Below are 16,668 nucleotides of genomic sequence, written 5' to 3' on the forward strand. Positions count from 1 at the left end.
GGGCCCAGCCGCTCCGTGGCATGTGGGATCTTCCTGGACCGGGGCACGAACCCGTGTCCCCTGCATTGGCAGGCAGACTCTCAACCACTGCACCCACCACCAGGCCCCAATTTTTTTTCTTTATAAAAGTGATACTGATTCATTGCTTAAAAAGTTGATAGTATAAATTTTTTTTTAATGTATTTACTATCTTCTGCCTAGAGAAAACTGTTGACATAGGGGTACATATTCTAAAAATCCTTGTATTCAGATATAAATTATATAAGGATCAAACAAAACATTTTATAGGCCTTTTCAGGTTATTATATCATGATTTCATAGATTTTTACAACTTCATATTTTTACTGAGGTGTAATTTACATTTAATAAAACTTACTTTTTTGTGTATAGTTTTATAATTGTTGACACGCACACACAATCATATAACTACCACCACAATCAAGATACAGAACATTTCCATCAGCCCCCTGAAATTTTCATGTACTGCTTTGTATTCATCCTCTCCCGCCCATGCCCACCTCTGGCAGTCAGCCATGTGTTTGTCCCTATAATATTGCCTTTTCCATGTCATTTAAATGGAATCATTCTGGGGCTTCCCTGGTGGCGTAGTGGTTGAGAGTCCGCCTGCCGATGCAGGGGACACGGGTTCGTGCCCCGGTCCGGGAAGGTCCCACATGCCGCAGAGCGGCTGGGCCTGTGAGCCATGGCCGCTGAGCCTGCGCGTCCGGAGCCTGTGCTCCGCAACAGGAGAGGCCACAACAGTGAGAGGCCCGCGTACCGCAAAAAAAAAAAAAAAAAGTTTAAAAGGAAAAATTCTGAATAAAGCTTCTTTTACTCAGCATATACATTTGAAATTCATCCATAATATTACGTGTATTATTAGGTTATTCTTTTTTATTACTGGATCCATTCACAGGGTAAACAGTTTCCAGGTTTTAGCAGTTATGAATAAAATTGCTATGAACATTCACATATAGGATTTGTGTGAACATATGTTTTTGTTTCTTTGGGGTAGATTCCTAGCTATGGGATCAGTGAGTTGTATGCTAAACATAGGTTTAAGTTTATTAGAAAATACCAAACTGTTTTCCAGGATGTTACTGGCAAGGCATGAGAGTTTCAATAATTCAGTCTTCACCAGCACTTACTATTTTCTGCTCTGTAAATTTTAACCATTCTAATGGATGTGTGATAATATCTCATTGTAGTTTTAATTTGCATTTCTCAAATGACAAATATGTTGAATAAGCACATCTTTTGCCATTTGTGTATCTTCTTTGGTAAAATTTTTTTATATCTTTTGGCCTGTTTCATTGGTTGGTGTGCTGTCTTATCATTGAGTTTTGAGGGGTTTTTTTTTCTTTACTCTGGATATGAATCCTTTATCAAATGTGTATTTCGCAAAAATTTTCTCCCACTCTATGGTTTGTCTTTTCATTCTCTTAATAGTGTCTTTTGCCAAGTAGAAGTTTTTAACTTCGATGATGCTCAATTTATCAGTGTTTGCATTCATACATTGTGCTTTTGCTGTCTTACCTAAAAAATCTTTGCATACAAGAATAGAAAGCTTTGTCCTGTGTTCTATTCTAGAAGTCTTTAGTTTTGGGTTTCACATTTTGGTCTGTGATCCAGTTTTAGTTAATTTTTGTGTTATATGCAAGGTGTGAATCAAGATTCTTTTTTTTTTTTGCTTATGGATATTCAGTTGTTCCGGCACCATTTGTTGAAAAGACTATCCTTTCTCTGTTGAATTTCCTTTGTACCTTTGTTGAAAATCAGTTCATCACATCTGTATGAATCTGTTTCTAGGCTTTTCATTCTGTGCCAGTGATCTGTTGTGTCTGTCCTCTGGCCAGTATCACACTGTCTATGCATAGTAGCTTCATGTATATAGTAAATGTTGAAATTAGGTTGTAGGAGTCCTCCACATTTTGTTATTTTTCAAAATTGTTAAAGCTATTCTACTTTTTTGTTTTTCCATTTAAATTGTAGAATCTGCTTCTTGATTTCTACTCCCCCGCCCCCCCCAAAAAAAACACAAACAAAACCCTACTGGGATTTTTATTTCGGTTAAGTCTGTATAGATCTCTCCGGAGAAAACTGGCAACTTAACAAAAATGAGTTTTCTAATACATGAACATGATATAGATCTCTATCTATTTTGGTCCTCTTTGCTTTCTTTCATCAGTGACTTGTACGTTTCATCACACTACTCCTATGAATATTTTGATAATTCTTATCTAAGTACTTCGTGGTTTTGGTGCTGTTGTGGATTGTACTTTTAAAAAATGTAATTTCTAGTTGTTTGTTGCTAATACATAAAAATAAAATTGAGTTTTATATATTGACTTGTGTTCTACAAACCTACTAGACTCACTTATTAATTCTAGTGTCACTTTTTATGGGTGCCTTATGATTTTCTGTGGAGACAATCATATCATTTGTGAATAGGGAGTTTTATCTCTTCCTTTACGATCTGTATGGGCTGTAGTTCTTTTTCTTTGCATTATTCCACTGAATAGGACCTCCAGTGAGATTTTGAATAGGAATGGTGGGAACAGACATTTTTGCCTTGTTCCCAGTCTTAGGGGGAAAGCATTCATTCTTTTACCATTAAGTAGGGTTATCCATGGCCTTTTTCTAGTTAAGGAAGTTCACTTCTATTTCTGATTTGATGAGGGTTTGTATAACATCATTTTAAAAGACTCCTGCCTACTATTTTATACCAAGATTTGTATTATACCATAATGTAGACAAATTCCTATTTTAAGACATTTAAGTTATTTGCTGTAAAGGGTTATTGATGGAAGTTGTGATGGCTAAAACCTTTTTTTAACCTATCCTTAAATATGAATAAATTTCTGAAAGTATAATTGCTGGTTTAAAGGACACTTCACAGTTTTAAGAGTTTCAGTACACATTGCCAAATTGCCCTTGGAAATGTACCAAATTATAGTCCCACCAGTGAAGTGGAAAACATACCTAGTTCCTTGAATTCTCATCTGTAGTGAAAAAGAGGTGGTGTAAATTTTTACTAGATGTTAAAATAGATGGATTTAATTATTTCTATGACTAGTTCACAATCTTTGTTAATAATTTAGGAAATCACACTTATAAATTATAAACAAAATATTAATCCTTATAGAAAGCATCATATTGTCACAGTTAATATAATATTCTTTTCTTTTTTGTGGTCCTTCTAGGAACTTTTTAGAAAAGTTCGAAGTATCTTAAATAAATTGACACCACAGATGTTCAATCAACTGATGAAGCAAGTGTCGGGACTTACTGTTGACACAGAGGAGCGGCTGAAAGGAGTCATCGACCTGGTCTTTGAGAAGGCTATTGACGAACCCAGTTTCTCTGTGGCTTACGCAAACATGTGTCGATGTCTAGTAACGGTAAGAAGAGAGGAAGGAGTAAAACCAGAAATCTCCAAGAGGTATATTCTCCCCTCACTACACATTCTTCCCAGAGTGTTAATGGGGCAGAGTAAAGGGGAGAATATATTTTTAGTACTTTATATAATATCCTCATTGTATAAAAATAATCTTGCTTTTTAAAAATATCTACTCACGTCTGGAGGGAATATGGAGATGAGACTGAAATAGGCATGATATGGTCCTATGCAATGTGAGGAGGATCAAGTAAGGTTTAAATTTGTACTGTGAAATTTTTGTCACGGGCAACCAGTTTTTCCTGGGGTGTAATCTTATAGAAATAAAGCAAATGCTTACATTTACATTTAGATTCAAAATTGAAAAACATGTTGATTCTAAGTCTAGCCTTGGTAAAAGTGATAGGGTAGTTGTGGTCATAAAGGTTTCAAACTGATGAAACTGTCTTAGAAACTATTAGATTTCTTTCTCTTTACATTGTCCACAGCCTGTCAAATCTAGGGCAAGAAAGAATGGGAGACCAAAGAGCTTCTGGTTAGTGTTCACTGTCCTCTATTCTGCAGTCATAAAACTGCCATGTACCATCTGTGTTTTCTCTGCCTGTTACTGTTACCAAGGTACTTGTATCAGAAATGTGTGTCCTTTAACATTTGAGTTTTTTCTTAAGTATCACAACTTATTGTCATTGTGCCTCACTGTGAAAATTCAAAATTCCATCATTTTATACCAGTATTTTTGAGTACCTGTGTCAAAGGTAGGTAAAAGTCTGTTGGGACTTGGAAAAGGTACATTTTCTGTCTTTAAGGTACTAAAAATCCATATTGGAAAAAACAACATTAGCAAGAAAAAAATCACTTATAAGGTATTTTGTGATATTGCAGTGTGTTGATGTCTGAATGGATGGTTTAGCCTGAAAAGTCAAGTTGAAGGAAAAAGAAATCACTATATTCGTGGGAGAATGACAAACTTTTCTGAAGCAAGTAGAGTTTGAGTTTAGCCTGGATGGAAGGGGGTGGGGGGGGGTACAAGTATAGAGAAGGAAGAATGTATTCCACGCAGGCTCAAGTCTAAGGCAACAAACATGGCATAATGATTCCAACCACTGACTTTGGAGTATCATAGTTCTAGGTTTAAAATTTAAATTTGAATTCCAACTCTGCCATCTGCTGACTTTATAACCTCAGAATAGTTACATAACTTCTTTAAGCCTCATTTTTTAATCCATAAAATAAGATTAATTCATACAATTTAAGGTTATTATATTGATAAAATTAATTAAAATAAATGAGATTGCATATGTTAATGTCCTAGCTCAGTATTTGGCGTGTCGTAAGCCCTAAATGATTCAAAACTAAATTGGTGGTGGAAAAGATTGTGAAGATCTTAAAGTGCTAGATATAGAATGAGGATGATTATAATAGCAGAAACCATCTATTTAGCGCCTACTGGGTTGCACTGTGGGTAGGTGGTTTACATTTGTCATTTTAACAGTTCTTATGACCCTGAAAGGTCAGTGTTATTAGCCCCACTTTATTGAATAAGAAACTGAGGCTTAAAAAAGGGTAAATAACTGGCCCAAGGTCACATACCTAGTAAGTGACAGTGCTAGAGCTCAAATCTAGGATTATTTAACTCCATCACTTGCCATATTGCCTTCTAACATACCACAGTTATCTGAAAGCAAACTGATCCTTTAGCTCATGCCTCTCATTTTCATTGTGACAACCATGACATCATGTAGTCAGAAATTAGAACTAGGACTAGATCCCAGATCTTCTGGTTCATACTTTTGTGCTCTTTACCAATTTTTGAATTTAATGCTACAAGCAATGAAGGGTTGTTAATTTTTTTTAAAAGAAGAATACTCTTGCTGAAAATAACCCTTGAAAAGGCCTGGGCATAATACGAGTTATTTTGGAATGGGAAGAATTCACAGATAAGCCAACCATTTATGGGACTTTTGTTATGATATACCCTCTTACAATAAGATTTTTTAAACTATTGGATTTTTTTAGATTACAAAACAACCACCTATTGGAATAAGTCAAACAAAATAGGGATAAACACAGAGAAAGGTAATACTCCTCACTTGCAGCCCCAGCCAGTTAAGCTTCCTTTCTTTCCAAGGCAATCAACGTGAATGATTTGGTTGTACCCTTCCACAATTTTCTTTATATTCATAAAATCATATAAAAATATATACATATGTATAAAGAGGATATTTTAAATTTTCTCTTTAATTGAATTATATCATGGTTTTGCATTTTGCTTTTTTTTCCACTTAGTATGTTTTGGGCATCCCGCTAGGTCATCACAGATAGATTTTACTCATACCTTTTTAGTAGTTGCATATTTCGCATTACACATACACCCACACACACACGCGCGCGCATAAAATTTTTCCATTCATTTTCCTCTCTTCTGCCCCTGCCCCCCGCCCCCACCCCATGTTGTTTCTAGTTTTTTGTTTTGGAGGTTTTTTTGTAACCGGAAGCAGCACTGCAATAAACAGCTAAGTATATTTATTCTTACATTCTGGAGCTTTTACGTTTTAAACTTTTTTGATTGCACTATAACAGAAATACATGCAGTTTGGGGAAAGAAAAATTGCTCATTTGTAGTTTTTGTTAAATTAATGATGTAAATACTCTCTTAATGGTTAATTTTAAGCTACCGACAGTTTGACACTTGACTCACAAATTCCTGTTTAACAATTGGCCTTCATGAACTAGGGTGAACCAGCTTTAGCACACCACTACAACATGTACACAGAAAAATGTACAAATCATTAGTTTATAGCTCATTGTATATCAGCAAAGTGAACATACCTACCACCCTGGTCAGTAAGTATAATTATACCTTTCTTTTTTCCTTAAATGTGACCACTGTCCTAACTTCTAACACCATAGCTAACTTACTTTTGAGATTCATTTTATTTTATTTAAGGGTGATCTATTTTACTTAAGGGTGGCAGTGGGAATAGTCATAGATTTCTAATACAAACCAAATACAAAAATCAAACAACCATAAGAATAATGAAAATCTAAATACGAAAAGCTAATCTTTTAGGAGAAAAATAAGGAGACTATCTTTATGAACTTTGAGTGGGAAATATTTCTTCAACAAGAATCAAAATGAATAATCTATAAAGGAGAAAAATATCAAATTTGTTAAAATTTATAACCCTTGGTGCAGCAAATGATGCTGTAAATAAAAAAGATAAAGCCACAGCCGGGGAGAATCTATTTGGAATACATATAGCTACCAAAATATTAGCATCCAGAATTGGGGAGGGAAAAAAAGCAAATCAGTAAGAAAAAAAACAGCCCAAGTTAAAAATGGACAGTTCATAGAAATGAAAACCCATTGGCTCACAAACTTAAGAAAAGATACTCAGTGTTATTCATTATTAGGGAAATGACAAGATAAAATACGGTTCTATGCAAGTCACATCCATGAGAGTGAGAAAAAAGAAACCATTTTGAAGTGTCGAGAAAGAGAATATAATCACTTTGGAGAGTAATTGGACAACAGCAGTGAAGATGTTCATATACTATACCCCAGTAATTTCACTTCTTGCTATATACCCCAGAGAAATTCCCAGTTGTGCACTAGGAATCATATATTAGAATGTTTATTTATGTATTGATTTTAATAGTGAACAATAGGAAACAACTGTAAAAAGCCTAAAGAAGACAATAAGGATATACCACAATTTATTTGGTCGGTGGATTTGAATAGTAATACATACACGCAGTAGTTAAAATTAATGATGTAGGAATTCACTGGTGGTCCAGTGGTTAGGACTTGGCACTTTCACTGCTGTGGCCCAGGTTGAGTTCCTGCTTAGGGAACTAAGATCCTGCAAGCCACATGGAGCAGCCAAAAAAAGAAAAATGAAAATTAATGATGTAGGGGCTTCCCTGGTGGCGCACTGGTTAAGAATCCGCCTGCCAACGCAGGGGACACGAGTTTGATCCCTGGTCCGGGAAGATCCCACATGCCGCAGAGCAACTAAGCCCATGTGCCACAACTACTGAACCTGTGCTCTAGAGCCCTCGAGCCACAACTACTGAAGCCCACACACCTAGAGCCCATGCTTCACAACAAGAGAAGCCACCTCAATGAGAAGTCCACGCACCGCAATGAAGAATAGCCCCTGCTCGCCACAACTAGAGAAAGCCTGCGCAGCAACGAGGACCCAGTGCAGCCAAAAATAAATGAACTAAATAAATTTTAAAAAATTAATGATGTAATGCTAAGTGTATCAGCATAGATCAACCTGAAAAAACTTATTACCGAATTAATAGTATGACACCATCTAATAAGGTTTTTAATATGCAAAATAAAATTATTTATTAAATATATATAATGAAATTATACAAATTGGAAATAAACACCAAATTCAAAGTAAGAGAAAGAAGGAAGTAGGATTAAGGTAAACTGTTGTGGCTTCTGGTATTGGCTGGTTAGGTAATTCAGAGCACCTTTCCATGGATAACAATTAGAAAAGCTGGTCACAATATTTTAAAAAGTCTTCAATGTATCAGAGAGCTAAAAGACAGTAAAGAATTTCTAAGATCTTAGAAAAGGTAGAAATCAGAAGAAAAGTGAGACATTTGGTAAAACTTACCCCTAGAAGAGTCAATTAAAAGTCTTGAACAGCTTCTTTTTCATAGACTTTCATTGGGTTACGGGCACAAAAGTTGGATGAAGGCCCACCAAAAGGAGTAGCAGAAGAGGCTCTAGTAAATCCTCCTATACTTTTGGTTGGGATCCCAAAGGACTGAATGTTTGGAACAAGGGTGAATCAGAAATTCACCCACTCTCGGAACTTCCCTGGTGGCGCAGTGGTTAAGAATCTGCCTGCCAATGCAGGGCACACGGGTTCGATCCCTGGTCTAGGAGGATCCCACATGCCACAGAGCAACTAAACCTGTGCACCACAACTACTGAGCCTGTGCTTTAGAGCCTGTGCGCCACAACTAATGAGCCCGTGAACCACAACTACAGAAGCCCGTGTGCCCAGAGCCTATGGTCCACAACAAGAGAAGCCACCACAATCAGAAGCCCACGCACTGCAATGTAGAGTAGCTCCCGCTCGCTGCAACTAGGGAAAGCCCTCACGCAGCAACAAAGACCCAATGTGGCCAAAAAATATAAAAAAAGAAAGAACGAAAGAAAGAAATTCACCCACTCTCACAGGGACTGTAGTTCAACATCAGATCATCTCAATCCTTGAATTTGGATTATGGTGATTTCAGTGTTAGTGCCCCCTAGGTACCTGCAATAAGCAATCAGAAATTCTTTTTAGAGACTATCATACTAGTCTTCAGATTATTTATATGAACAGTTTTTCAAATAAACTGTCCAGCACCCAATTAAAAATAATTAGACACACAAGTAAAAAAGACAGTATGAATGAGAACCAACAACAAGCAAATGCCCTACATTGGGACCCAGATACTGGCTTTATGAGGCACAGACGATAAATGAATATGCTTATGTTCAAGGTGATAAAGGTAGATTGAAAATTTCAATAGAGAATGGGAAAGTATAAAAAGGACCAAATAGAAAGTCCAAAACTGAATATTATAATAAAATTAAGAACCCAATGGATAGATTTAACAGCATATGAGACACAGATGAAGAAAAGAATTATGAACTAGAAGACGAGTCTATAGAATCCAGATTGAAGCACAGAGACCCCCAAGAAAGGAAAATTACAGGGAGGGTAAAAGACAGTAAAATCAAAAGATTTCCTACAAACCCCAAGCATGATTTTTTTTTTTTAAAGGGTGAAAATAAAGGAAAGCTTTTACAACTAGTCATAGTAAAGCTAATTACAAGAAGAAAAAGATAGTAAAGAGAACAGTAATTTGCAAGTTTCTTAGGACACAAAAGTCACCATATACAAATGAAAAGATTGGTAAATCAGACATTAAAATTAGCATTTTTCATCAAAAGGTGTCACACTATTAAGTGAAAATGCAAGCCACATGTTAGGAGAAGATAATTGCAACACAAAAATCCAATTAAGGACTTATATCAAAGTTTTCCTTAAAAAACTAATAGAAATCAATAAGAAAATAACTCAGTCTTTTAAATAGACAAGAGACTTACACAAACACTTCACCAAAGAGGTTATCCAAATGACCAATAAATGTGAGAAAATTAATCAACTCGATAAAAAAAAATGTAATAACACCAGATTGCTAAATTTACCAGGTGTTTGCCAATATGTGAAGCACCCAGAACTCTCAAACACTGCCAGTGGGAACATAAACTGTAACATCAGCCACTTTGGAAAAGAGGTGAGCGTTATCTACAAAAGCTGAAGTGATGTTTCCTGCTATCACCAGCATTTCCATTCTTAAGTATAAGTATATACCCAGCTGATAAACATACATTTCTTATGTGCCAAGAAACATATACAAAAACGTTTGTGTCATTATTCATAATGGATCAACACTTGAAACTGCCCATCAACAGCAAAATGGATAAATTGTTGCATGTTCATACTAGGACAGTCAACCCAAACTATAACTATGTACACATGGATCGAAGAAGAAAAAGCTTTAGCAGAAGAAACCAGACCCCAAAGAATATATACTATGTGATTTGTTTATTTAAAGTTCAAAAATGAAACAATGGTTTCATGGTGTTTGGGGATGCATATCTAGATGGTAAAACAAAGAAAAGCAAGAAAGTGTTTATTATAAAAGTATAGGGTAATGGGATTAACTGTGGAGGCTGGAAGGTGGTAGTGCTTTGAAAGGAGAATTTAAGTGAGGCTCTGGGAGGCTGGAAGGTGGTAGTGCTTTGAAAGGAGAATTTAAGTGAGGCTCTGGGAGGCTTTCAGTGTTCATTAAGCTAAACCTTAAAAGACAAAAAAAAAAAGAATAAGCAATAGAGTGAAAAGTAAAAAAGTACTCTGGGCCCTTGAACTTTAATGTTTAGTTTCTTAAAAATAAAAGATCTAAAGTAAATATGGCGGGACTTCCATGGTGGCGCAGTGGTTAAGACTCTGCACTCCCAATGCAGGGGGCCTGGGTTTGATCACTGGTCAGGGAACTAGATCCCACATCCATGCCTCAACTAAGGAGCCATAAGTAAGGAGCCTGCCTGCCGCAACTAAGACCCATTGCAACCAAATAAATAAATATTTATAAATAAATTAATTAAATAAATATGGCAAAATACCAAGTTTTAGCAAAATTTAGTGATGAATACATGAATGTGTGCTCTTTTATTTTAAGGGAAGAAATGGAGTTAAGCTGATTATTTTCAGATGGCATGTCTATGGGCCAGTGTTGTCCAAAGTTGAAATGGTAGTATATGTTTCACTAATGCCAGCTTAAACAGATTTTTTTCCTTTAAGTTTCCTAATGTTTAAGGAAAAAAATCTGTTTAATGTTTAAGGAAAAAATCTGTTTCCTTTAAGTTTCCTAATGTGCTAATGTTTCCTGTGAAATCAAACAAGAAGGATCTACTCTCTGCAAAGTTTTCCAAACCTTCTTGACCACAGGCAGTTTGTTTTGTTTTGTTTTGTTTTTTGTTTTGCGGTACGTGGGCCTCTCACTGTTGTGGCCTCTCCTGTTGTGGAGCGCAGGCTCCGGACGCTCAGGCTCAGCGGCCATGGATCACGGGCCTAGCCGCTCTGCGGCATGTGGGATCCTCCCAGACCAGGGCACGAACCCGTGTCCCCTGCATCGGCAGGCAGACTCTCAACCACTGTGCCACTAGGGAAGCCCCTGTTTTTTTTTTTTTACACATAATTATTAGTTTGATAAACAGTACCTCCCAGTAGAATGAGAGAAATTGAAGACAGTGAATTAAAAAATTAAGGTATTACCCAGGGGAGGTGTTCTTTTTCTATCCATTATATTCATTAAGTTATTTAAGTAAATTCTTTGTCATTATCAATATATTTTACTAAGTCACACCCACAGGTCAAATTGCAAGGTCTTTGGCCTGATTCATAGTCATAAGAAATGTATAGACCTATGTCACTTTCATGGATTATCCATGTTGGTCATTTGAAGTAATGGAATCTAGTTATAGTTGCCCCATAATCATAATTATGGTCCTAAGTAGTAGTAGGGAGAGTAAGGAGTAGTGGGAATCATAGCAATATTTTTTTGAGATGTGTGCTAAAATTGTTACATCTAACTCATTTAATCCTCACAGCCATTTTATTATCCCTATTTTATGAAAGTTAGAAAATTGCCTAAGTAGGAATTTTATACATATAGAGGTTTCGAATGTTAAATGATAGAACCCTAGCTCAAACAGTGGCCCATATCAGTGGTTTTCAACTCTCAAGGGAGGTTTTGTTCTGACCTTGGGCAATGTATGGAGACATTTTTGGTTATGGCTACTGGCATATTAGTGGGTAAAAGCCCAGGATGCTATTAAACATCCTACAGTACAAAAGACAGCCCCCCTACAACAAAGAATTGTCCAACCCAAAATGTTAATAGTGTCAAGGCTGAGAAACCTGGTCTAGATTGTTGAGATTTTAAAATTTAAGAGAATACTTGTTTTCATTGTTCAGAGCTGGGTTGTTTTGTTTTGTTTTGTTTCGGCCGCTCTGCGCAGCTTGTGGGATCTAGTTCCCCGACCAGGGACTGAACGCCCACCCTCGGCAGTGAAAGTGTGGGGTCCTAACCACTGGACCACCAGGGAAGTCCCTCAGAGTAGTGTTTAAACCTTTTTTCTGCCTCTTTCTCGTTCACCTGGATCACACACCTCCATTTAAAACCTCCTTTGTTACTTTGCAGTGAGTATCTAGGGGAGGGCTTGAGGATACAATTATACTGTGTGTCAGTTTTCCATGACATATTAAAGGGTAGGCTTTTAAGAAAGGAATTCTTTAGATTTACAGAGGAAATTGATAGAATAGTTTTGGCTTTACCAAGTTACTCTGCATATGCCATATTTATTATGTACACAGACACACTTATTTAGACATATACGCAGCTGCCTGCCTCTACCATGCTCTGCTGAGTGAAACTTCTGGCACATAAGGCTTAAGGGCATCATAAGAGATAGTAACCTGTGCCTCTGGAGTATGCTGCTGCTTCTCCTAGTTCAACTAGGAATGACTGAAGAGACCTGCAAGACCTCCTTCACAAACTGCGGGGCATTTAACTAGAACTCAGTACTCCTCTTAGGAGGAGGGGACGTCTGAATCGAGCGGCCAGTGAAGAAGAGTAGACCAGAGAAATTGCTACCCTGTGTCTAAATCCGTGCTTAAATAAAATTTTTAATTGGGCCATTAGTCATTTTAATAGAGATGCTTTTGTTTTAATCAAAATTTAAAGAAAACCCCCATCTCAGAGCTCCATTAGAACGTAAGTTCCTAAGGGCAGGGACTTTTTCTGGGTTTTTCCACTGCTAAATTCCTAGTGCCTAGAATGGTTCCTGGCACATAATAGACCCTCAGACATATGTCTTGAGTGAGTGGGTAGATTGCATGAATGAAAGAGTAACTAACAACTTTTTATTGTATAACTTAAGACCGTACTTTTGTTACTTTTTATCTCTGCTGTGGCAGGCATGCCTACCTCAGCTATAGAGAGTAGCACTAAAGGGTATATTTTTGAGCATTCTGTGTGTGTCCTGTTACACCACATCCAGGACTTTTAACGTTGCCACTTTTTAAGTGCTTTAAAGCAAGATGTGAAAAGAAGGATAGGACTGATTATAGGAAGAGATATTAAGAGAACAAGGGAGACACTCTTAAATCTCTTCAGAAATAAAGCCTGGAATTACAGACATGAAAAGTTGGCCTTAGGCAACAGCAAGTGGCTGGAGTCAACTGGAGGAGGAAGGATGTATGTGCAACTTGCCTGAGGAGAGATGAAAAATGTTTGGTTTTTTTCATTTATTTATTTTTTAAATTTTTTTTTAACTTTGGCTGCATTGGGTCTTCATTGCTGCATGCAGGCTTTCTCTAGTTGCGGCGAGCAGGGCCTACTCTTCCTTGCAGTGTGCGGGCTTCTCATTGCGGTGGCTCCTCTTGTTGCAGAGCACGGGCTCTAGGCACGCAGGCTTCAGTAGTTGTGGCAGGCGGGCTCAGTAGTTGTGGCCCACGGGCTCTAGAGCGCAGGCTCAGTAGTTGTGGCGCACGGGCTTAGTTGGTCCATGGCATGTGGGATCCTCCCAGACCAGGGCTCGAACCCACGTCCCCTGCATCAGCAGGCATTTTCTTTGAAGAAAAGATTGTTTTGAAGAAAAGATTGATGAGAATTGACTTACCATTTCATAACTTGACCACTCCCTTTTCAATCTTGTGGGTATCCCTAAGCACTGTATACCTCTTCACATGTATCTAATAGAGCTGCATTTTGATAGATGTGTTCATAATACATACAGATTATGTTAAGTTCATTTTTAGGTGGGAATTTACTAAGGTCAGGATATAACCACTGATAAATGATGGTATGTCACCATAGACCTGTGGGTTATGGTCAGACAATTGATTTATTGCTGTTCACTTTGCATTTTAGAGTTAGTTTTGGGGTACCACTTGTTTATATTATACTAGTCATTCCAAATACTTTACCTCAGACCAGAACATGCTTCAAGCAAAATAACTACTGGGCCATGAGTTACCACTAGCATCTTTATGTTCTGGGACAGCATTCAAAATCCTGAGCATGCTAAGCAAGGCCAGTACTTGTCCTTCTATTTTCTGGTTTCCTATTTGACTACTATACTTAACACACAGCTGATAGTCCTTGATGATTCTCAGGGAGTTTCATCCTTTTAAGGACAAGGAGTATCTACCCTCAACACTAACAAATATATTAGCAGTACAAATCCTATTGCTTGAAGAAAATGACTACCTCATGCTGACAGCATTCATATCCAAGATTGCTGGCTGACCGGTATGTGGACAGGTCTCATCACAATATGAGATGGACACTGTTAGTTTACAGTGTAACGTAATGTCACATGGTTAGTTTACTGTTGTGTGAAAATGAAAAGGTAGGTGCTCTCCAGCGAATCTAGCTTACCAAGCAGTCTTACTATAAAATATTCCCCCTTGACTCCCTCACTTCCTGAGAAATCATCTCCCAAACAACCCATTTGAAACACTTATGTATCTTAGTTTTGATCACGGACTACTGTTAGATGAAAATTATACTTGTTGGGATTTCCCTGGTCGCGCAGTGGTTAAGAATCTGCCTGCCAATGCAGGGGACACAGGTTCGATCCCTGGTCCGGGAAGATCCCACATGCCGCAGAGCAGCCAAGCCCATGAGCCACAACTACTGAGCCCACGTGCCACAACTCCTGAAGCCCATGCTCTGCAACAAGAGAAGCCACCACAATGTGAAGCCCACGCACCACAACGAAGAGTAGCCCCCACTCGCCACAACTAGAGAAAGCCTGCACACAGCAACGAAGACTCAACGCAGCCAAAAAATAAATTTAAAAAAAAAGTTTAAAAAAAAAGAACAAGAAAACTACAGTTGTTTAGAGAGATCTTTTTCTCACTTTTGCATGTCACCTTTCATTTTTGCTATTATCCACAATCACATCTTCAAGCATCTACCTTGTCTACTGTTACAGACTGGATGTTTGTCTCCCTCTAAATTCATATGTTGAAGCCCTAACCCTCAGTGTGATGGTGTTAGGAGGCAGGGCCTTTGGGAGGTAATTAGCTTTAGATGAGGTCATAAGGGTGGGGCCCCATGATGGAATTAGTGCCTTTATAAGAAGACAAAGAGGCACTAGAACTTCTTTTTGGACACATGAGGTTAGAGGAGAAGGCAGATGTCTGTAAACCAGGAAGAGGGTCCTTCTTCCCCAAGAACCAAATCTGCTGGCACCTTCATCTTGGACTTCCAGCCTCCAGAACTGTGAGAAGTAAATGTCTGTTGTTTAAGCCACGAGTCTATGGTATTGGGTTGGTCAAAAATTTTCACTAGGGTTTTTTTCCTTAAGATGTTAACGGAAAAACCAGAACAAACTTTTTGGCCGACCCAATATTTTGTTATAGCAGCCCTACCAGACTAAGACACCCACTCTTCATGTTCTGTTCTAACTAACCAATTTTACTGAGTCTCCTGACCAGTGTCCAGCTGACAACACATGCTGACTTAATAATGTCATAATCCTGTTGAACTTATCATCTCTTAAGAAGAAAAAAGTTACCATGCATCACAATTCTCAGAGGATATATCCTCCCTGGCCTATTTCCATATTTCCACAGCCTTGTTAACCATCCCCAGAGGACCTTAAGATCAAGTTCCAAAACAAGTCTTAAGGGGGTTGTGTAGCTAGACATTCATTCATTTGGAGACAAATGTTCTTGCAGATTGGTGGCCATTCTGCTGATTGTTTGATTTTAATACTTCCACGTGAATATATCTAAAAAGCTTATGCAAAATCACATGTTCTTTATGTCCTATACATGTGAAGTGTCCCATGACCATCATTTTGGGATAGCAGATATTCAATTCTCTTGCCTTTTGTGGTTCTCTCCCTAATTGCTTTGTGAGCTAACTTAAATACTTTCTTTGATATTTATGTTATTAGAATATAGATTTCTCTTAATTTTTACTTACAAACATGTCAAATACAGCTCCATGTTTAAATATAGCTATATTAGTTTATTGTACTCTTAATTATGTGCTAGGCACTATTATTTGTTTTACTTAGACTATCTCATTTAATCCTTCAAACAGTCCTAAGAGATAGATGTTATCCCCATATTAGAAAGAAACAGAAGTTTGGTGAAGCTAATTAATTTGGCCAAAGTCACATGGCAGAGCTAGGGTTATGACTATCTCCAAAGCTCCTGTTTCAACAGCTACTTTATGATGTCCCTCAATCTATAATCCCTGGAATGCCTCCTTTTGCAGATGAAGGGACTAAGGCTTAATGAGGTAACTTTCTCACATTTACATACTGACTAGGTATAGAGCTCGGATCCAAATCCTGATTTTATGACTCAAGATTCCAGTGCTCTTTCACTTTCAGCGTTCCCCATACCCCAGGTAAACTTTATTCTTTGTGACTTATAAAGTATTTCCCCCAAACCTGTTGCACCGGATGCTTAAAGCTGTACTCTAGGTTAGACACAGGGATTGTGCCTCCCTTGTTTTTAGATGATGAAACGAACTTGGGTTAAAAGAATTGCCTTTGTTTAAAATCAAGTGAGCAAATCTTTTGATCTTTAACCCAACACTTTCAACATAGCCTTCCCTACATAAAAGGTGTAAAAGGCAAAGCTTTTTATACATTTTGTGTAGGG

Source organism: Lipotes vexillifer, unplaced genomic scaffold, assembly GCF_000442215.2.
Source record: "Lipotes vexillifer unplaced genomic scaffold, Lipotes_vexillifer_v1.1 scaffold496, whole genome shotgun sequence".
Taxonomy (NCBI): Eukaryota; Metazoa; Chordata; class Mammalia; order Artiodactyla; family Lipotidae; genus Lipotes; species Lipotes vexillifer.